The sequence below is a fragment of the Acromyrmex echinatior genome, chromosome 6 (genome assembly GCF_024713525.1).
Source record: "Acromyrmex echinatior isolate Ae372 chromosome 6, ASM2471352v2, whole genome shotgun sequence".
Taxonomy (NCBI): Eukaryota; Metazoa; Arthropoda; class Insecta; order Hymenoptera; family Formicidae; genus Acromyrmex; species Acromyrmex echinatior.
Genome location: NC_141857.1, coordinates 3,364,118 through 3,388,936, shown reverse-complemented (window position 1 = coordinate 3,388,936; position 24,819 = coordinate 3,364,118). Strand labels below are relative to the sequence as shown.

Sequence of the window (24,819 nt, the reverse complement as noted above, 5' to 3'; positions counted from 1 at the left end):
TCTGTGTTAGCTATACAGACAAAGGTGCGTATCATTAGCTTTATTTAAGTAATAAAATAGTCAGCGAGATTCGTAATTAAACCAGGCACGCAGGCTTATGAGAGAATAATAAAATCTGCCTGTGAAAAAAGTAATCACAGGTACCGAGTGAAAATTTTAGCGACTTTCCTTTGTCCTGCAAATACGGTTCTTTCATCGACGCGGTGCCTCTTAACTGATTTCGAAGCGCGTTCGCGATTTTACATTTTGAAAAATGTACTTTAAAACATTATATTTTACATAAAAACATTTTACATAAAAAATTTCGTGTCCACGACTGTTCATATATTCAGTTTGGACGACAAAATCAGAATGGGAAATTTAGTAATCTTTTAATGCAGAGTATCATGTATTGAAATATGAATGTAAATTAGTATTTCATGTGAGTTTCGCATAATTCATTATCGCAGGTGCGCTTTGTAAAAAATTTATAATAGAATAAAAGAATAATGGTGTTAACGCAGATTTTATGTTTTTAACCGACAACCATAATTATACCATGCACATTCCAGCGTTAATTTTGCGATGAAAGCAGAGATAAATTTGAACGACAAGACAATAACAGCTAAAATTAAACTCTTAGTAATCTCATGAATCGGCATGCTATACGCTTTAATAATCTCGTGTAACGATGTAAATTTGAAATTTCAAGAGTAATCCATTCTAGAATTTGTATCGCGTATTCAAAGGTATTTGCGGTTGAAAAATATACGAATGTGAAGTTATTTAACGAAAATACATTTACCATAATACGTTGAATTATTGGTTAATGGCTCCCTATTGCGTAAACCCACGTACTATCTAACAGATAATAGAACGGATGCTAGTCAACTTTATCGAAACGATGGTAAACAACATGAGGTTTGCCGATGACGTATTTGCCTGCATTTGGTTAGGTACAATACTCAACGGAGTTAAAACTATTTCAACGGAATAATTCATGGTACTATTAATACGACGGTTCGAAATTCGTCATCGATATGTATGATATCCTGAATGCAATATCGCAGGCGGAACAGGCCGGAACAACAATACGATCTGCATAACGCGCGGCACCGACTGTAATTTCGCGTCGTTGTTACCCCGTTTTCCCCGAGTCAAGTTTAAAACACTCCACCGCAACGAAATAACATCGGGAGAAGTGAAACAATGGTACATATAATCCTCTTTTCTATCTCGCGTATCTTTATGTACGCGCCGGGCTCACCTATTTCCCCCGACGATTTTACGTGGAAACGTCGGAGAAATGTAGCGACGAAATGAATAAACGGATTTGCGGCTCTTTTAGCGGTGCATTATTTCGCGTAGTGGTTTATTAAATTACGCCTTCAAATAATGTCAAGATCAAACCTGAAACAACGCCGCGCACAATGCAACCGCTCGTGTATTTCCGCGCTGAAGCATCTCTAATTACACGAGCGTATTACATTACGCGTTACGCTTGTCATCGTGTCACCATTACTTCCCGCGTCGTGAACGTTTTTCTCCACCCTTTCTATCCCTCTGTTCCCAGCCGTTTCATTGCGCGCTCGCACAGCAAACAAGAAACTGTCGTACTGAAGAAACGGTTTTACAGGTCATAAAAACGCTTGGGAGACGCTACGCAACGCGAGGTAAGCTTTCCGCACCGTTAAGCGTCACGGTTATTTTAGAACCGGCGATTGCCTTGTTTTGGAAAGAAATATTTGCGGTAACAATTACGTCCATGGCGAAACGTAACAACATCGCGTAGCTAGCCTCCGGTCATCATTTGTAGGAAAAAGAATGTCACTGTCGTTTTCAACTGTTGGTACCACGCTGGTATCACGTATGTAACGCATGTTGCTCGGCTACCGCGAGCAATTCCATCTCCGTGGCAAACGCCATGGTCGACACAAAGAAAAATTCTATTATCGTGGCACCTGTTGGTCGCTGTTCGACGTAGCGTTGCTCTCTTTTCGTCCGACACTTTCTCTGACAACGTCGGCAGGCTCTTCCCCGGCCTCTATCAAGCCTCGAACCCATTCAAATGGTTACAATGTAATCGAACCGTTTCCACTGGCATGAGCACTCCACTCCGTCGCCGTGAAGAAGAAATAACCGCTGGCTACCTGTTGGTCACGACCGTGACAAATGCCGTCGTCCAGGCGACTATCCTTCATCGCCACCGGATAACTTTCAAGTCGTGCTTCTGTCCGCGCTGCTGACGTATTATCGATCCTGCAAATGAACGCAAAAACCATTTCTCCTTGCTTGTGCAAACTTTGTCCAAGACGGCTCCCTCTGATTTTACTGACCGCCTTATCATTTACTAACGATCGGAATTCATTTATAAGTGTGACGTCTTGATTTCTTAACATTCGTTCCCACCAAAAACGATTTGATCGGCTTCGGTGAAAATAGACTTTACGATGTAGAGTATATCAAAATTTTCAAAACTAGAACTTATAGGCCGAAAATCCCCGACATTTTGCTTGCATACATGTATACAAAAATGCGTATAGGTTAGTAAAATTGGTTAAAACAGTCAATGAATAATTATTTCACATGTAATTGTTTATTAATAGTATGCATATCGCTTGACAAAACGTGCTTTGATAAGCTTCTATAAGTGGAACAAAGAACGGTAATAATAATGCAACATAAGGAATTGATCATAGTTGTTTATTTTTCTCATTTTCAACTGTGATTGATCAATTTCTTACAGCTTTAGACTTACTACCTGTTGTAAATAAGGATTAATACAGAATAGTGTAGAAAGAATCAAAGCAAAATACTGAGAAGATTCCCTGATACTCATAATTATCCCGAAAGGAAAAGAAAAAGCCTTCGAAAAATCCCCTCGAATATCCCCTGTCCTAAAAAGAGGACAGATATATTTTCAATGATTTGAGATACAAATCTCGACAAATATCATTAATGCGATATGGAATACCGCGACAGAATAATACATGAAATTTCCATCGTTATTATCGATTCATCGGAATTCATTACATCCTCGGGGCTGCCCTGTCGTGTCAAGATTGCTTCCTCATGAATAAGGCGTCTTTCGCCTTAAACGAGTTTCTCGAGCAGTTGGGGGAATAAGGCGCGATTACGTTTCTCCATGAACGAGTGCGAATAGCGGAGTTTGGCATCAGTTAGGTCAGCCCGATATATCGTCCTGCGGAGACTTCGACGCGAGCTTCGCAACTAGCATGTAGAGCAAATGGAAAGCGTACGAAGGCGCCTGGATGCTTCCGAAAAGCCACGATTCTCCGGCCACCATCTTCCCAGCTTCAAGCTCGTTTGTCTAATCCCGGCTTAGGCATTCCAAGGCACTCGTGACCGTGCGGATACAGGCGGCAAAGCCGCAAATTCTAGACTCTGCGAAGGCGAAATGAGTTTTTCCCGAATGCAACGCGCGTGTCGGACCAAGCGCAAAGATCCTCCTGATCCTTCCGTAACCTGAGTCTGCAGTTTTAACAAATTCCGTGTAAAAATTTGCCCGGTGCATCGCGTGAAGTCTAAAAGAAGCAATTACAATAGTAATTATCTCTTTTACGGTTTTATTAAGAAACTGGACTACATGGAAGAGAATAGTCATACATGAAAGAGAATAGTATATATATATATATATATAATTGCTTTAATTATGTTATATGCGCCAGTGTATTAAAGCGCGATTAACAATAAGAAATATAGTTATTCCGGATTTAAAGGGCGGCTATAAACAGACTACACAAAACGCACAACGACCACATATAGGGAGCTTAGAAACTAAAACGTAGTGTCATAAGTTATACTATATTGCTGCGGCGAGACGTCATTTATGCTTTATTAAGCATAGAAACCTTGTTTAATTGTTCTAACGGTGATGCAGAGTACAGCCGCGAGAGCCACCAGCCATTCGGTTAACTCCTGACTTCTTACAGGGCTATGCATATGGATATTACGCGACACGCCATTAACGTCAACATCTCGATACCGGAACCAATGTTTATGGAGTAGCCGGTGGCTTGAAGGGACCAAGCTACGTTATTCCCAAGGCATTCTCGTTCCCGTTTCGTCTAATCCTGCCTAGACTTAGCCGTTGTGGGTTATAAAGCGACTGTGGGCTGCAACAGCGACCAACATCGTACTCTTCGAGCCGAAGTGGGATAAAACCGGGCTTTCGGCCTGACATGTCTGAAATATGTTCCGACTGGGAGAACGCGTGTAACATCCGATAAACGTCCTCGCACCAAAAGTGATATTTACCGTGTCCGTTGCGCGAAACGTCGCGCGTTTAGGGTGCCATTCAGCGTAGCATCGCACATGCCGTATTTCCCACGCGCGTTCACGGCTCGAACGACGGTGTGATAACGAACATTTCCAGTGCGTCTAATGCTCTCTGCAGCAACAGCCAGCAACGTGTTCTCGAATTTGCACGGCGTTTTCTCTCGAACGCTTGCATTCTGGAATTTGACATGGACACACTAACGTCAGCCGTAGAGAACATCAAGCATCCGTATCAGAATTGGTCTTGGTGCCGCAATTACACCACGTCTCTTTGACTACGAATTACCATACCGTTCGTACCGATACGGTACGCAATGAAAATTCTCCAATGTCAGCTCGTTTAATTCAAGCAAAAATGCAAATTATCTCTCGGCAGTGTGAAATTTTTACCTTTCGTCCGTAATCTGGATCTTCAAATTTCAAGGTTTTTATATTGTTCTGGACTGCTATAAAAATCTGAAAAAAATCTTATACATATATTTGTTGAAGCTTTTACAACGAGTTTTTATTACCATTGAATTATATTTTATTTATTTTTTAGGGATTTAAATTTATCTACCAGAATTTTTACAATAAAAAAATCGACTGTGTCTTTGAAGTCCAGCATTGGAAAAATTATATGTATATAAAATAATACTTATAAAACATTTTCTACGTTTTTAACTCTTCAATTACATAAACTGCTAATACCAACTTTATATCTGATGTAATATTATGCCTTCATTATTGATAAATCAAGAATCAAAAATTTTACCTAAAATATTACAAACATCCATCATTTTACTAATGATGATTTAAATTCATATGAAAAAAAAAAGAAAAAACTTAACTTTATATATCATCTAACATTTAAATTGAAAACGAATGCAATTTTATCCTTATTTTCACATTTTGTACAACATAGATATCTTCATTTCAACAATTTTCATTTTAGTTCAAAGCATTGTATACCTATATAGGAAAAGTAGCAGCTGCTAGCAGTTCATGTGTATATGGTCAATGGCTTAACCAGAGTTTCTTACGTCTCCAGTCTGGTTTTACAAGTACAAAATTAACTTTAAGCTTAGTCCAACTTCTCATCTTTTGCCAATTTTAAAATTGGAAAAAGATGAAGACAGTAAGTTGAACCGAGATTAAAATTATATCTTATATTTGTGCAACCGAGCTTCAGTCACGAAAAGTTGATGTTTTTCAAATTCACGAACTTTCAATTTATCTGAGTATATATATATATATATATATATATATATATATATGTATATATGTATACTTTGTTAATTTTTAAAACCTTTCGACTTTTCACTCTCGAATTACCTGATCCCATGAATTCTAAAGAAGCGCATGACATTTCCTTGATCTCTTACCTCTTATCACACATGCCGATGGAATGTTGATGTCCGCGTGAATACACATACGAACGTATATATTGGCACGAGTAAGCTTAAAAGATTTACAGTAATCAACCGTTCGTCTAATCGCCGCGAATTCATAAACACTGGCCGGCGTAAATTGCGATGTGTCACGCACGCTGCATCATCATCATTATCATCATCATCATCGTCATCATCGTTAGATGTTTCATCGGGGAAACTAAACCAACAGTAACGCAACAATAACGCGGTATCTGATTTATCGTGATCGTTTCGTGGCGTTTTCGAGCGCCTTCACGCGTTCGCACCATTCCGCGTTCCGATTATTTCGAACGAGAGCGGAAGTTCGTTCGAGCGTTCGTTTTTCGACTCGCGATTTTCCATTGGCGGCGCATTGTCTCTCGCTCAACGGGTTGTGAGCTACGTGAGCTATTTCAACCGTTCGATCTAACGCATTCCGTGACGCGGATACGAGCGATTTTTCAATGACGGGTTAAAGGTTCTGGAATACGTGGGCACTGTGCGCTCGCCATTTCGAAAATTGTTTCGCGTAATGAAAACCCTATCGCACCTGGAAGCGAACGATTTCATGCATCAAACAGATGCATGCATCTCGCATACGTGCATCCCGCAAAATTCATGACACAACTCATTAACCGGTTTGCTCGAAATCACTGTAACAGTAATTTCATGTAAACTAAACGTTTGTCCTATTTAAATATTTGTGTTAAAAGCAAAAGCGATTAGAATTAAAACCCGGCGTGAAGTATCGGATGAAATGGCTCGAAAATCTTCAAAAAATTGCCAGAAATTACAATTTGCTACGGTATGTCCAAATATTTGCTATTTTTACATAAATCTGCATCAACAAGGAAGGAAAAGTCCCAGATTTTTAAATAAATATCTCAGATATGGAAATTACCGGAGATGTGAAAACTAAAAACGTTCCTAATTCAGAATAATTTTACTGCTTTTTATGTGAGCCCTGCTAAATTATGTATGAGTTTATCTCTGGAAAGGGGAATTATAAACTAAGCTAAACGCAGGCGCTTCCTCGTGAACCGGCGTCTTCATCGTTCTGATCGATCGTAGAAGGCAAAGCCACCCGTTCACCTTTATATATACTCTTCACATGTACGTGATGCTCGAACTATACAATTTGTCCAGTCCAGACGAATCTGCGACTAAGCGGACACGTTTAATTTATTTTTATTGTTCTTATCTCGTCTCTTGTCCACGCACTAACGTCTGATGGACGCCGATTTAACGAGAGAATCTCGGCGGACTTTCGTCGAACGGAATTACGATACGGGGTCGCCGGTAAATTGAATGTGGGTTCTCGAAGGTAGAAGGAGAACTTGGAAGCGAGAATGCGGCGAATACGAAGGAGACCCGGCGAGAATAGCATGGTAAGACGTGTCGGCCACGTCGAGGGCACGTTATCTCTGCACGTAGGGGGTGGCGAGAGAGGAGGAGTAGCAGCAAATGGGTTTGTCTTCTGGATGGCGTGTCGCTATCCAGAAAAGAAGGAATGGGAAGCGAGAAAAGAGATATACAACGGGACTGACAAGAAAAAAGGGTCCGTCGTGGAACGGCGCGCCATGATTTTTATCAGAAACGTGCCTCGAGATAGTTTCTTATGAGACCGTTGCGTTAACAGCCGCGAAATTATGTCTGCTTTAGCCTAAGTCACGACCGCAAACTGACGCCTATTAAGGTCGTTGCACCGAAATCTCACCGCTCAGGGAATCTCTTAGTCAGAAATCGTAAACTATATACCAGGGTCTAGCGAATGGAATTATTCAGACGGTATATGCGCGCTGACTTTCGCTACACTTGCATACTAAAAATATTCGTGCGATTATTTCCTTTGGCATCTCCAGAAATATCATTATATATCTACATGTCGCTGTAAACGTGTCGTCTCCCTGAAAGATATTCCTAAGATAAATTGTAAGTACTTATGATATTTCACGAGACATCCGGAGAATTCTAATTAATAATGGAACCCCCTCGAGACGTACAAGACCGGGCTTGAAACATCATAAAATATCATTGTTTTATACATAGTCATCTGACAAGCGATCTGATATCTCTGAAACGTTAACATTGTCTATTTAACGAAGAAATAGCAAAAGTCTTTATCAGATAAGATCTATTAATACATATTTGACAAGTTTTAAATAAAATCGTAACAGATATTACGATGTGGCTCGTACAATTTTGGAATTATTCATTTGTAAAGTGGAGAAGAAAATATATTTCGAAAAATTTCATTTTGAGGAAAGAAAATATAGCTTTGATCGCATGCGTTGGACGAGACACGTTCTTGCATAAATAAGCCTGAAGGGACGATTGGGTCTATCAGATTCACCAGCTATGCACAGGATTGTCATATGGAGATGGGATGTGCGCGTCGCAAAACTAATTGCACGACTCCCTTCCCCGCCTTCCCTGTCGCGAGAGAGATGACAAAAAATAGCGGGGGCGTTTGAAGAGGGTTTTTTTCCAGTATCGGAAATTGAGCGGACGAGTATTGGCGTCACCGCCGAGTGACACCGCGAAAGGGAGTGACTGTGTGTGCGGGCGTGTGTTGCGACGCGGGGCGAGAATAAAAGAAAAATCACCCCCCGACGCAGTTCCCGCGAACCGGGCGGGAAACATGATGCTGGGGTTAATGAAACTCCGCATCGCCCACATTTCACGAGTTCCATTTATAGAGGGCATCTTCTAATTATTTCCAGAGGCGCGCATTCGCGCGCGTATCCCTATTTCTTTTTCCCCCCCCCCTTTCTCTTTCTCTCTCTCTCTCTCTTTCTCTCTCTCTTTTCATTCTCTCGGCTTGTACTCTCGTACGGTAAAGCTTTACGACCCCCGAGTGTGCATGCACTGCTGCAGTTGTTATTTCCGTGACGGCGCATTTGCAACCCTCCGGAACAGTCCTCTCTAATAAGACGAATTTCTCTCGATAATACGTCGCCACAGGTTGCATAGATTTTCACATAGCACATCATGATTGTTATTGAAAAAAATTTACATCCGCAATGTTTTATATGATTGAAATAATAAAATCTATTAGAATTAGAATTTTATTCTTTTCAGCATTTATATGTAACTAAGAAGAGAATTTAGTTTACAAACATTATTTCTACTTTATCTATACTTACCTTTCTCACATATTCTCGTTTAAATGCTTATTGCCCTACTTTCTATCTCTTATTCTATTATTGCACTTCTAATGTAATTGAAATAATATTTCTTCGCCGGCAATGTTGAACTTTAAAGACACAATCAATTTTATTATGAATTCTGATAGATATAAATTTAAATCTATAAAACACACAATCCTAATTTCTATGATAATAAAAACTTATTGTTAAAATCTTCACAAGTACGTAAGAATTTTTTAAGATTGTTATACAATTTGGAACAATATAAAAATCTATACTGAAATTTGAGGATTCAGGTTGCAGATAAAGGGTGAAAATTTCATATTGTCGACAGAGAAATATATATACAATACAAATTTAATAGTTATTTTAATGTATATGAATACGTATCCAAAATTTTTTAATTAATTTATTTTAATGTGACAACCCCGAAGTATGTTAAAATATCGATACGAGATAAAAAATTAGATATGAATAAAATAAATTGCGTGGAATAGAACGCGAATATTTTTTTGATGTTGGCACACATTTGATTTCGCCTAAACCTGAAAGGTTTTTTAATTACTGCAAAAATGCAAAGCAAGCTATATGCATTTAACATCACCTCGATTCTAACGAAAAAGAGTGTTGCTTTAAACGTAGACAAAAATTTCGAATAATCTACGAACTTGCGTACTTTTGTAAGTTAATTTCAGATTCTTAAAAATCAAAGCGGCAACAACAGAAAAGGCGAGAGTATGACTTTGCGTGTAAGTTCAAAAGAGTTCTACGAAATCTTTGTTTCCTCTTTTTTTCCCTTTTACTGCTCATACACTTTTAGCTCGAAAGCACGCGATATAAGTGATACGAACAGAAATTTGCGAATGTTCCGGAAGTGCACCTTGGGGACGGAAAACAGAAAGCTATCGTCTTTTAACGAGCGTGCAGTTCCAGAGACGAGAATCGACATAACTTTGGATTATCTAAATGGAGCTGATCCCAATACAATAGCTTCTCTATTGCTAATGTTTTACTCACACGAATGCCAAAAAGCATCCTCGTGCATGCAGAGCAGAAGCAGACTTTTTAATAGACTATTACAAATTTAAACAATGACTTCGATAATATCAACTTTTTTATCCGTGATGCAATTTCTAATTAATATTAAAAATTGAAATTAAGAAATTAAAATTAAGAAAATATAAATCTTTAAAGAATGCAATAATTTTACCGAATGCTTTATAACCTTCTATCTGAATTTTTAGTTTCTTCAGCTCAAAAATTTTTACTGTTCTAGATTTTTTAAAAATGTAAAAAAATTTAGTTACCTTTCGATATCTTTCTTATTTTATTTATTCTCATTAATCTAAATTTTATCTACAATTTATTAACAAAATCTTTTAGGAGAGAAAAAATTGGATTCCACGCTCCTTTATTTCGGAGTTTAAGCGAAATTCTGTTTGTACTAAAAAGACCCAGATTGCAGACGGAAAATTAAGTCTGTGTAATATTGGAAGATAAGATTTTATCTCTTAGGAAAAAGAACTTATTAGTATTCCGAAGAACTGATTAGCTCTATCAGCGACTGATGATAACTGCATCAGTAATTGATGAAATATCAATTATTATAAGTATATTTAAACAGTTTATTAGAACACTAATATTTCTCAGTTTTTTTTCTTAAGAAATTAGATCTTGTATTGATAGCATTGCATTATAAATGTATAATTACTTAATAATTTTTAACCATTTCTTCATACAGAGTATAAATTCGTGCATAGAATAATGTTTTATTTTAGTAAACAATACAATATCATGAAAAAAACTCGATCGTAAAAGTGGAGAAAATGCAAAATATCCAATTCCTTCAATAGATTTGCAATAACTAAATGCGAATCGCATATAACCGGCGATATCCTCTAATTAATTGCAGCTACGATCTCAATTCGCTTATCACGCTAATCAATCAGCCCCCGTGCACGAATAATCGCGCAATTGTTCCGTCAATAATACGGTACGTTCGCGCGCGCGCGACATGATTGAGCCGCGTTTGCAGAAAGATTCGCTGTGCTTTGGAAATGGGAGACGATTGTCGCATAATGAACGCTTAACACGGAATTAAAGGAGATGACACTTAAGGTTATCGAGATACCGCTGTTCCTTCCCATGTTTATTTCTCTTTACAATTGACACTCGAATTCCGTGTCGGATGCTTTTACTTTTACGAGCCGTGCGCCTCACATAATCCTCGTCGTAAATTGCACGCTCGACTAGCGGCTATCTCGAAAGCGTGTCCCTGCGGATGTATATCAGGAATCCACGGCTATGCGGGACGGTGTATACGGATATATAGACCACTGGATATATGTGCGACCGTTTCAGAGCGCCGTTCATATTTCTTATACTCGACGGCACGCAAATGGTTAAATCCAGTCTTTCATCTTTCATAAGAATATGACCGAGATACCCGCGCGATATACAGCTAGGATGACCTCGCGTTTCTCCACTCCTTGAGTTCTTCGAGAGGGCAAAGATTTCACGGGGTAATCAGTTGCATGCAGATTGCCTTTGATATGGGTAATCGGTTTTGCTTCGTTCTAAGGTAAAATACAGCTTACGATAATGAACGTGGAGTTTCGAAACGTTTATGAGACTTGCCTTGCGTGAGTATCCCCTCTCGTCATGTATTTCATTTTCTCCAATCATTTCTAAAAAGAAAAATTAATTTCAATTTTTTTTTATATTGTGACTCTAAAGGAATGACTTTTATCGCGGTTAATTTCCATCCCGTGAAAATTTTATTCTGCTTGAAATATAAAAAAGAATTAGGATCTAAAAAATATTATTTTATCATGTGTACTATTAATCATTTTCTTTTTTTTTTATTTCTAAAAAGAGATATTAATTTCTATTTTTTTTTTATGAGTATAAAATGAATGATTTATTTCTGTCGAGACTAATTTCTATTCTGTGAAAATTTCATTTTGCTTGAAAACTAAAAAAGAGTTAAGATTCAAAGTGTTATTTATGCAATATTGCGATCTCTGGAAATTGTCTCCCCGGCGCGGAATTGAATATCTCGTTTTCTAGATGGTACGGTCATAACTCGCGCTCACACAAATTCCAGATCTCGCGATATTCCTTGCCTTACGCCGATTTACAACCGATTTCATATGCTGGGATCGTTTGTATGCCGAATATGCACCTCGTAGCGACGATAAACTGCGCGACATAATCGAATCGCAAGCTGTATCTCGCGGAGATTTAAAAATATCTTTGGCGACTAAGGATACGGTACGATCGCCTCGCAACGTTCAGTCTCGTATAAGAATTGTCCCCAGGGTTTATATCGTAGAACCGATCGCAATCCGATAAATGTAATCGTGAGAACCTCCAATGACCAGCTCGAGCGTGCCCTTACTAGAATGTAACGGATGTTTATCGCATTTAATAGCGTATTTAACTGGAGTGAAAGAGATCCTTGGACAAGTTTTTTCCCTTGTTTTTTGTTTGTCTTTAACTAAATTAATTGACAATAAGTGTTATTTGTTTTAAAATGGATAAAATTTTATAATACAGATATATGAAGTTTTGTTCTTTTATGATCGTGTTTTCTCAGCATCACCTTTTATGGTATTGTATAGCGAGTCAAGAAAAGGCTAAAATGGAAAGAAAGGTCACTTCAGAAATGACTTTTGCGAAAATGGATCGTTATTTTCTGTTCTCTTCACAATTGTATCTCTTAGAGAACAGACATGCTGTACCTAATAAAACTGATGTAAATTCTATTTTCTGGAATATATTGTACATAGTTATTTCTATTGTTTATATTTTTTCTTATGACTAATCACGTCAATTTTTATTTTATTTTTATTTGTCTTAAAATATCTGGTGTGTATTGTAAAACCGTGTTTTATTTATAAAAGAAACTAGAAACTTTTTTTATTAAAAAATAATTTGATTAATTAGTCTTTAAGTGGAGATTTAAATGGAGTGATATTTTTAACAGATAGTTTTTCCTTATTCCTTCCTTCAACTTAAAAATGTCAATGTTTTAATAATTTGCGCCTTAATTGTCATTTCATTGAGTGTAAATTAAGATTATCAATAGAAGTCTAGACGTTCTATTTTCGATTTTGAAAATTCATACAATATATAATATCTATTACAACGGCGAACAATATAATGATATGAAAATTGAAAACACTTTTTATACGCTTACACGAGAACAATGTTTCCATATTATACTCTTTCTATCAGATCTCTCTACGAGCTACTGCTTGTACCTATCCATGATGTCGCTCACGATGTAGTTGAATTGAACTGCTGCTAAACTGTGATGGTGAACTGCATATTGTCTCGTTTAACACCACGAAAGGAGGGTGCATGGCACTTGGTCGCGCGCGACGAGTCGATCGCGGTGTAAAGCCAAAGCGAGTCGATCGCGGCCAATCGAAGCTAACGGCATCGGTACAAGGAGAGTGGACCGGGTCTCGACTTCGCGACATGACGGTCGTCGTGCTACAGCTATCCGACTTAAGATCAAAGTCGATACCATTCTGAACCAACTACGTTGCCATGGAAATCAGGCCGACGCGTTGCGGCCGATATTCTCGAATAGAGAGTCGGAGCTGACTCGGTAAATTCTGTAAATGGAATTGCCAGCTCTCTTCCTCCTCCCCCTCCCCCCTCTCTCCCCTCTCTCTTTCTCTCTCTTTCTCTCTCTCTCTCTTGAACATGGCGTTGTTGGTCCAGTGCGTCCAGTCAAAGGGAATTAACGGGACAACGTCAATATCGTCGTCGAGAGCGGAACGACGGTTATTCTTCTGTGCAATCGACAACACGAGGATAATGACCTCGCTGTCTCTAGCCACGCGCGGATAACGGACAATAGGCCCTCTTCGTGGTAACCAATCCATTCTCAAATTTTCTTCCATTATCTTCAATCGACTGCATTAGAACTGTCCGTGAATTTTCCGCATCAGGAGCATGCGGTGCTTCATTTTATAACGGGAGCCTTATTGTCTGACTAAAGAGTTACCGCGCTACTTCTGAATTCTTTTTATCTCCTCTCTCTTTTAATCTTCCTAGCGACTTAATTCGGTGTCTCGATATATTCCCGCGTAAAAGCATGTAACGTTAACATTACGATTGTACTTTTATGGAGCGTAAACGCAGTTGATCACTTGGTCGATGCGACCGTAAATATTCGATATAATTCTCAGGCCATTCATATTCTTGATCGATGCAAACTCGAAAGCTTTGAAATTTTGTCATGTAAATTTCTTCAAAGGCGTGTTTTTACAGGAGAAAATATACATCGGTGCATCTGTAGTCTCTGTACATGATAAAACTCAGTAAACATGAAGGTAATCTCTGGGATGCTGATTCGCAAGAGGTCGTAAGTACGAACGCGAAAACGACAAAAGAAACCCACGAAATTTGCGACGACGAGAGGATATCGCATGTCAGTCTAAGAACATACGTGAAAGATCCAACCGAGCTCCCTCGTTGACTTTCACCACATCGCATTATTGCGAATCACTTATATGACAAACTCCTCTCCCATGTTTGGAAAGGAAGGAGCACGAAGGGGTGGAATACACTTATCAAATTTACGGATCCACTATTTCGTGATGACACATACTTCGTAGTTTCTTCCGCAACATTTTTACAGCGTCATAGAGTCGTAAATATGCCATCGCGCATCCATAAAACGCCGATATAGTCGCTCATTGACGCCCTTTCGTTTACTTTTTTATGCGTAACATGCTCTTAAAATCGAGCAATCATTAATATTGTGGTAGTTGTTAACTTTGATTACCGATACCGAAATTTAATTGCAGTGCACAATAAAAAAAGAAAAAAAATTGGATTGAGTGCACAATAATAAAAAGAAAAAAAATTAAAATATATATATTTGTTTTATATATTGTTTTACATATTATCTCTTGCCTCTTTGATTATCAAAAGCGTACATATAGTATTAAATATTATAAATTTAATTCAAATGCCAATAATTGACAGGATTTCTATTTCGCAACATCCTCTCTTCTCTTTAATTATTTACATTTATCAGCGACGTTATATTCGCATTATTCAATTATGAACATACTGTTTATATTAATTTATTACATCCGGCATATTATTCTGACATTCCGGAATATATCTGATACGGTAGAATTCAGCTGCTACCAGTCGACTAATGGCACTGCCAACTGTATTTTCATTTAACACGATCGTAGATTTTAATACTGCATAAATCACCATCGGCTGTCAGCATTTTTTGATGATTAAGCTGTAAGCTGGAGGGCAAGATTTATAACCTGCTCCGAGGTATAGTTTTATTGACGACTCGCAGCAGAGCGAGAATTCGTATTTAAACCGTTTGGAAATATTCCAGCGACGGCTGTTCACCTTTTCTTATACGAATCCGACGTTCAATCCGGCACACAGAATCCGGTAGAAACGAGGGCAAGCTAACGATTAATTGCATAAATTATTACCATCGCCACCAAAGAATATCTATAAATCAGAAATAATTCTCCAACTCCATTTAGAAGCTGTTGTACGCTTCCGTAGATTTTTCATGGTGCAATTTAATTTTGTCGAAAAGAGTAGAAAAACAATTTCCACGTGGCTATCGCTTTACGTTGATGAAGTAAATGTTTGCCAATTCAATTATTATCGCTGTGCAGAGATAGAGATTGTTCGGCTTATACGATTAATCAACGTCACTCATGTATATGACGCTATGCAAAAATAACAGTTTGCCATGTCACTGATCTATGCCACAGTTTTGTATATGCGTATCGTTGGTTATCATGATGATGTGATTTTGTAACGTAAATATGAGGCATGCTTGAAAGCATGTACTCTAATTATAAATAAAATTATATAATAATATTATGAGTAACATTTTATCAGTAATGCAGTGCATTTTATATAGATAGGGAAAGGATGTATGAAACACACTGAAAGAGAGAGAGAGAGAGAGCGAGAGAGAGAGAATATATATATATATATATATATATATACATGTAATAATAAATAAAAATACATTTTTACATTTCTACCAATGTAGATTAACTTTAATCTTGGTTTAATTTACTTTTCATCTTTTTCTACAATAGTTCTAAGAATTAAAAGAGAATAAAGAGTCAATTAAATCGAGATTAAAATTAATTTACATAAAAATGGACATTTCATACTTAAATGAAAAAATTTTTTTAACGCATAAATAATGAAGATTTTCTGTTTGTAATTCTTGGATGTAGTATACCATAATTAGAAAATCGGACAAATCTGCGCGTATTCTTTGCAACGCTAATTCCGGGGAAATGTATAGATTTTTTTATGATCAGAGAAATTAGTACTCTCGCGCGGTGCATTTACAGATAAATGAAGAATGACAACGCCGACGCAACAGTAGTTGTTGTTCTCAATATAACATGTATAAATAATTTAAATTGCTATCAAATATTCCGACTGATAAATAAGTTGCATGGAAGTGTGAGTATAGTTGATGTTCGGGAATTCACGGAAAGGGTAGTTCTTCCTCTGTGTATACCCACTATGAGAAATATAATTACAATGAATACAGATATAGAAAATGAAAATCAGAGAGATCTCCCTTTGAGTTTCGCCGCCGCAAAATCCCAACCACAAATGGCTTCAACTTGATTGCAAAGTTGCGTACGTATTATGCACTGTTTTATCAGTCGGCGTGGCGTTATTCGAGATTTATGCTTTGCATTCCCTTTTCGCTTTAATATGACTTGTACGTTCGTACTATTCTCTGATATGAAAAGCATGTAATCAGAAATTCTGAAAGATTAAAGGAGCTTTTTAAAAATAATATAGTTTTTTGCATAAAATAATGAGATTATAACAATATGATTTATTGCTTCGTATTGATACGCGGACAATGAGATAATATCCAGATAATTCGAGTGAGATATCAATTGAAATATTAACAATTTGAAATATTAACATCAACTGTCACAAGGATTAGTCACGTCTATTGTGGTATGCCGAATATAATGCGTGTGCAAATCGAATTGGAGGGATATATCGAAGAATATAGAAATGTCGCGCAGAGTGACGGACGGAATAAGAGAGCGTGACGTGCTCGGAGAGATTGTTTGGTGAAAAATGCTCCCGGGGACCGACAGTATCGACGTCTTCGAGAAATTAAGTTCGGCCAAGAAAAATGAAATACACGCCACGAGGATTGGATGGAAAATATTTTGACAGAATATCATCCGTCCAATAAGGAAACACCGCGAGTTCCGCTCGATGGGGGAATGTCGTCTCCAGTCGACGCAAGCGCGTTCTCTGCCATCATCGTAATCAACCAATTAAATCTTTGCACTATCTAATTTCCTGAATAATATACGTCGCGCAACAATATTATATTAGTTTTAATCACGCTTGTAATCAAAGATCTCAATTATACAAGCGACTCAATGAAATCATTTCTAAGATCGCATGAGAATCACCCATAGATTCTTTCGAATAAATATCTCAACTTATTTGATAAATCAATTTTTAATTTTACATGACTTAAACTATTTATTTATTTATTTCATTTACATTCTATAATTACCAAAAAATCGAATTGTGTCACTCAAATACTTTGGTAAAGTATCACAAATAGATTTCTTCGAATAGATATATTTAGATCGTCCAGTACATCCCAAACTCTTCAATTATGTATGACTTAAACTATTTATTCAACACATTTACATTTTATCAAATAAAAATCTTATTATATCGTTCAAACCAAATACTACAAAGTCTAGATATTTCATCATCATACCGAATGTAACGAATTAAGCAATCTTTTATCATTCGCCGGGGAATTACCTCAACTATCTTTGAGCCTTCTTTCGTTTGAGGATTCTACACAGGAGACCTCTGTGATAGTGGATATTACGTAGCCTCTCGTCCGTGAAACCAAGAGGACGTCACAAGTTGAAGCACGTGCTACATCAGTGTGTCCGCTTATTGCTATGCATTGTGCAAATTGACAAGTCAATTTACATTGGCAAAACCAACGCGGTCGGCCGGGGATAGGAAGGACGGATCCCTCAGGACACACCGTGGCCGAGACGCGCTCTCACGAGCTCCGGCTACGCCCGCATATATCCGGGATGAAATGCTGCAAGCTTATTTCCGGTATCAGGGTCGATGTTGCGAGATAAACCGATCATTAAATAAGTGTTGCGCGCGCGCACTGCTAGTGGAATGCATGTGGCTGCGGAGAGAGTATCATACCGCGAAATCCATCAACTTTGTCAAACTCGCCTGACTGCAAACCGAATTCTCAATGCGATAGTATTAATAAATTACTGCTCGGCAATTGATTATTTAAGTAGCTCACCATATATTCTGATAGTTTTCGCCGCGTGCGATAATAACCGTCCGCGATAAACTATTGTTAAATTTCAATATAACGAAACAGGAAATATTTGAATGTTCTCGGTATATGTAAATAGAACACGCGCAGTGTTGATAATCATGCGCGTATCTTTCAATTAACAGAGAGATTACAAATGTAATTCTCTGACAGAAATGCAATGCAAACAATACCTGTGTCGCGTTTCATTTCACAAACTAAATAACTTGTTAATCTTAAATGTGTACATTACACACTTGTGAAATAATCGATGCTCGTATTTCCGTTCTAAGGAAGGAAGGTAATGCGTTCGATATTTTTCTTTCCCGGAATTTATATATCATTCCATGCTAATCGACGTCACATACAAGTTGTGGAAACTGTAAATGACAGGTGAATGTGACTAAAAAGTTATAAGCTCTTTAAAAACTTAACCGAGCGGAACGTTCCGCGGGAGCTGTTCGAAAATTGAAAAACGTTAACGTGCGACGTTAATGCAGTTCCGCTGTGTTCGACATTACGCTTTAACTCACGCGAACAACGGACGTTCTGTTTCATTTCGTCCGACAAACTCCTTTTCAAAACACCGCAATTACGTCGGGTTGTCATCATGGTATGAAATTTTAGTACTAAAAAATTAGCTGTAATATTTCCCAAAAAAATCGCGCGCGAATAAAAATGCAGAGAATCATCCAGCCAATCCATTTCAAGCTGGGCAAAAAAGCGCCGGCGTATATTGCGTATAAATTATTAAAATCGAGTCGAAATATTAAACAATGACAGATCGGAAAGAAATGCTTTTGCTAGGCGTATTTTATTCAGGAGCACATCTATGATGCAACGACATAAGCTACCGCATCGAATAAATCCACGAATTTGTACAAGTGGTGAGTAATACCACACGGTATATCCGCGAAAACATTTCAATTATTATAAATACATTTTTTATCTGTTCCCCGAGCGCCGAATGTTACCGAACGGTATTCATTCAGACTCTGGGAACGTTTTAAATATTTCGTGTCTGATGTAATATTCGTGCGGCACTGTGGTACGGATTATAATTTGCGTCGATAAAGTATTTGTAAATTTAATATTTTTCCTAATGCATTGAATTGAGTAGTTAATGAACGTATTAATACATCGTATGCACAAAAACGAACGCTTAAGTTCCTTTCCACTCGAGCAGGTGAAAGATTTACTTCACGTTACAGTAAATATTATTTAATCGGGTCTATAATTGATATCGAGCAGACAAGTGTCAAAGAGATGTAAAGCGAATTTTATATTCATTTATTTGTTCGCAATGTATTGAAGCGTCGACACGACTCAATCAAAATCGATAAAACTTATTCGTTATTAAAAGCAGCTGCTATACTTAGAACTTTTAAATTAGAAAATAATTCAGATAAAGTTTGAAATAATTTAATATAAATTGTAATTCAAAAATATATACTTGCGCAAAAAGAACGATTTTGCTGAAATATTTACTAGAAAGTTTAGCTAGATACGGACCTGAAAATAATTTTGGCTCATCAAAATAATTACGTAAGAATTTCAAGCATGAACAGTGAACACACTGCGAAAAGTTTCGAGCAACTAGTTTGAATGCTCTACATAATTATTTTGATGGTTTAATAAAATTATTTTTGAATCTAGCGCTACATTTTCAGATATTTCAGCAATGTTTTTTCCGTGTGGATTTGTAACAGTAGTTTCTAAAATGCAGTTGAGCGTAAAAAACATGAAATGATTTTAATCTTGCGGCAATGCTGATATGCATTAATTGCTACAATTTTGCTATATTATCATTTAAGATAAATACGATAATGTATATTTTTTACACGTAACCTTATTTTTTTATATTTAACATTAATCGTTTAAACCAAGGTGTTAAGTCCACAGTGTTAATTTCACACTCGTAATATTAAATCCACACCATTTTGGTGTTTATACCAACAGGTGAGAATAATATAAACACCGACACTATTTAATGTCCGACGGTATTTAATGTCCATGATATTAAATTTAACACTTTATTTTTTAGAATATGACCATAGTTTTATTTTTTATTATATATTATTTTTATATATTATTATTTTGTTATATAATATTTTTATTCTGTTCTTGACAGCGACTGAAATCGATTAACTTTTCATTTTTTTTTTTTTTTGGTACTCAATTCTCTATAATGTGTATGCGATTATACTGTCTATTACAAATGTATTAATATAAAAAATCGAAAGTTCTTTTTTTACATTTTTTTTTTTTTTTTGAATAAGAAAAGACTTGAAATCGCGCGCGCAAGCTGCAGTTTTTGAATGCGTTTGTATGTACATATCTAAATATATTCGGTTTAAGTACTTATAGTCTAGGCCGATTTGCGTCGTTAGGTGACTCTATGTGGGTCAAATTGGAGCGGACCGTCGCCGGCCGCAAAGTCCAAAGCCTACACCAGTTCTCTCTCTACCTCTCTCTCTTCCCTTTGATATTATCGATTCAGACTGCACGGTGCGCTCCCGGCTGCTACCACTGCTGCACGACAGCCGTTTGCGTACATGCTTCCCGCGATATGACAAACAGCATGACGCAAGCGACGCCTGCAACGTCGCCGATATAATGCACATGTGTCGTTGATACGGCACGAAACGTCAAGACGTGTTTTCGAACGTCGTTATAACGATCGTAGTAGACGCAAGAGGTAAAGCAAAGGCGAAGGGTGCGAATATTGGCCGAGACCGAGGGAAATGCCAGTATCGTACGTCCTTTCGATATAGAATGCTCTAAGAAACGACGTATATCGCAAGCTAAAATACGATACCTACACACATATATATATGTATGTGTGTGTGGGTGTGTGTGTGTGTATGTATATATATATATATATATGAATTTAGATCGATGAATTAATCTAATTAAAAAAGAGAAATACTATATTCGATCAAAACAGATCTCAGTACTCGCTTAATATTTATTATATGAAATTATATACATATTTGATTTTGTGCAACTGCGCAATATTTGTCGGTCTTTAAATGCATTTATGAACAGAACCAGAATATCACTTATTAAATTGATGAGAAATTTAATAATTTTTTGATGCTAATGAGCTTTTTTTTATAAGAATATTAATAATAAGATAATGATAAATTTAAAAAAATCTAAATAATTTTATTGCGAAAAAATACTCCATGCCTGAATTATTATGTGACGAAGAAAATTTCGTTATTCAATCAATACGCGTCACTTTTGAGACATTTTAAATCGAGTTTTTGGCGGAACTCATATGAAGTTGAAGGCATTAATCCTAAAATACTTTCTGAAAAATTCTGAAAATACTATAGATCTGAAAAACCCACTAACTTTAATAGGTTGTAACTTCGGTTGAGATTAATATTTTTAGACTCCCTTTTTTATTTTGAAGCTCTGAGATTTAGGTATATACTTGCAATTCCAGAAAGTGTATTGTCAGGTTATGAAATAAAACTCTCCTTTTTTCTTCCTTTATGTACGGAGCAAGCAAAATTTTGATTGGGTCTGAGAGACCTATTGTGTGTGTTTTAGAATTAATCCTCGGAGAGAAACAATGCACATGAATGCGGGATAATTATTTTTCTAACGCGAAGGGAAGGCGTATATAAAGTACATGTCTCGAAAGGTATGAACTTTTGCTGGAAATGTGATGAAAACACGCGTTTTCTCGATGTGCAGAAAATACGTTGTCTCAGATCCCAGCGGAGCGTGAGAGCTTATATTAGATACCAGACGCGACGACACAGTGCATTCTCGCGGATGTCCCGGTAAGAGGAAACGACAAGAGAGCAGGGTCGACCAGCAAAAGAGAGAAATATTCTAACCATCAACGACATCGGAAGCCATTACGCGCATCGAACAACGAACATGCGCAACAAAACCGCTCGCTGCGCCTGTCGACTCGATGAAATCATCTGCCATTAAAGTGCATGACCTAGTCCACGACCAGAGATCTTTCGTTCATCACGGAGGTGAATGAAAAGGCAAGAAAAAAGAATTCGCCTCGGGGAACGCGATACGTTGAATCGGCGTTTCAGCGGAGATTTCTAATTCCGTTGTGGCTTTAAGTCCTGATTTTTAAGTAAATTCATGGAAATGTTTGTGAGATGCAATTGCATAAAAGAAACTTGATGATCTATCACACGACGTTAATCCGACGTTAATCAGTTAAAAAAAAAATTGTATTCTAATTTTCCTCGAATTTACGAGCGTATGCTGTCAAAATCGATTTCTCAAATTCACATTTGCTCTGTTAATCCTCTTAATGGACTTTACGTTTGTGACTATTTTTCGGCTTTACGGAAATGATTACAGAGAATTTCATTTGACTAATAATCGTTGCAATGTTATGTATCCAGTTCGATTTGTGTATATTGGAAATGGAAAAAAGACAATGGGAAAAAAGACGATTTTAAAAATGTACGATTTTATTGAAATAATTATATTGTATAATAATTATTGAAATTATAATTATATTTATATTTAAAAAAAAACAATTTTCCGAATGTATAATTTTATTAAAATTCTACATTATTTTGATAAAATTATAACTCTAAAATTATATTCGGAAAATTATTTTCTTTTTAAATATAAATACAATTATATAATAATTTTTTTATTGGTTTAATTTCTACTTAATATTAATTATAATTATTACATTTTTAATATAAATATTATTATATGTATAATGAAATGTTAGAAATTATTTATTATTAATATTCCTCTTGCATATAAAATAATTTATACTCTATATATATATATACAATATATATATATATATATTGTGCGTGCATGTGTGTGTGTGCGCGCGCGCGCGCGCGTGTGTGTGTGTGCGCGCGCGCGCGCGTGTGTGTGTGTGCAAACAAGTCAATGAATTCATCTTGCAATATGTACATTCACATATTTGAAATACTTACATATCATGAAATGTCTGTGCATCAAGAACGCGGAGCTGCATTGCGAACTTGTAAACGTCACATGCATCGCTTATGCATTTTTCCGAGATCTAGCACAAGTATTATGTACGGATGGATTTTTTCCGTTACATAAGGAAATAATGGAGACCAGCGTGTACGCTTTCAGGACTGACGTAGAAGTGTACAGAGCAGAGGCGTTTTTATCGAGCGACCAATGTAATTGTAAAAAAATGTTATTTATATTAGACTGCTCCGTGGAGTCCGCAAACGAATGCTTTGCACTTTAGAAGTCTGGCGCAAATTTTATTTTCGGTAAGAGACATTTCTGATAAAACTTTGTCGGCCGATATTTTCAACGTCAAATATCTCGTCGATCGCGGCTAGGAAAAGAGGAAAGGTCCATCGGCGACACAGCAAAATGTCGAGGCGAGCACGAACTCCAGCGATGATGTTCTCTGAAATAGCTCCATGAATGGCCCGAGATTTTCCATCGTCACCATTGCGTTTCGCAAACGTTGAGAGAGAACAAGAGCAAAGAGAAAATGTGTTAAATAAATGACGATTATTTAATTTCGTACAAAAGAATTGCTGCCGCGCTTTGTAACGCAAACAATTCACGCGTGATGCCCCCTCAACATTCCGAATTTTATCTTCGGTATAGCACACTGAATTTTTACGGCCTTATTGCGGCGTATCTATGCGCGAATGCATCGAAGTTTTCGTATGACTTCGTACAATATACACCCGGGAATGTTTTATCGAAGGTATAACTAAAAGCGCCTCTCAACCTTTATTTCACGAAGCGGATGTAAAATGTCTGGCTCGTAATGCGTGCAATAACAGCTGTTATTACATATGCTGCTGTAAAACCATTTAATGAGAGAGAATAAAAGCCGCATAACTGCATAATATACGAAAAAAATTAATATCGTTGCTTTCATTTTGTTCTTTCACATAAATGTCGGTATCAATACGCCTATTCTTCAAATGTAACGTTATTGTTTAAACAGCGAATAAATTAATTGAAATTAACAAAGGTGTTTATCCTAATATCAAGCGCGATTGCACATGTATTGGCATGAACGGATAATAATAATAGGCTGATACTTATCGTATTACGCGGGCATTCACGAATCATCGAATTATATAATCATGGTGAAGCTCGCTTGGAAACGAAACAAATGCGATATGTAATTGCATATAAAGTGAAAAATTATTCTAATAGAAAATGAATTCATTTATACGCCGAGCGAATAAATTGCACTTTTATCAATATGTGAACATATCGCATTTGACTGTGCGAGCAACGTTTTTTATATCGTACATGATACAAAATAACGACCTCGTGATCGTCTACAAAAATCGCATTAATTTCGAGAAGCAACTTTTTGAAAAATCTGACCGCATAAGTTTTAATTAAATATTTCAATCAATTTAAATTGTTATTGTCGTTGTTGGTACTTTTAATGCGTTACTGAGGAAAACAATGTTCGTCGCAAAATTACATGAAAAGAACGATTTTACTGAAGTATCTAAAAATTTACCTAAATTGAGATCTGAAAATAATTTTGTTTGAACCATCAAAAATAATAATTATGTAGGATGCTCGAAGTGATTGCTAGAATATTAAAAGCTTTTTTGTCAACAATGCTTCATCGTTCTACATAATTATTTTA

The 24,819-nt window shown here is 36.8% G+C and overlaps 1 protein-coding gene across 1 annotated transcript in view; it reads left to right on the top strand.

Annotated features, from left to right (window-relative positions):
* Positions 1-24,819, top strand: part of LOC105145417 (neural cell adhesion molecule 2) — a 227,251-nt gene that overhangs the window by 121,328 nt on the left and 81,104 nt on the right. The gene's annotated exons all lie outside the window — the stretch shown is intronic.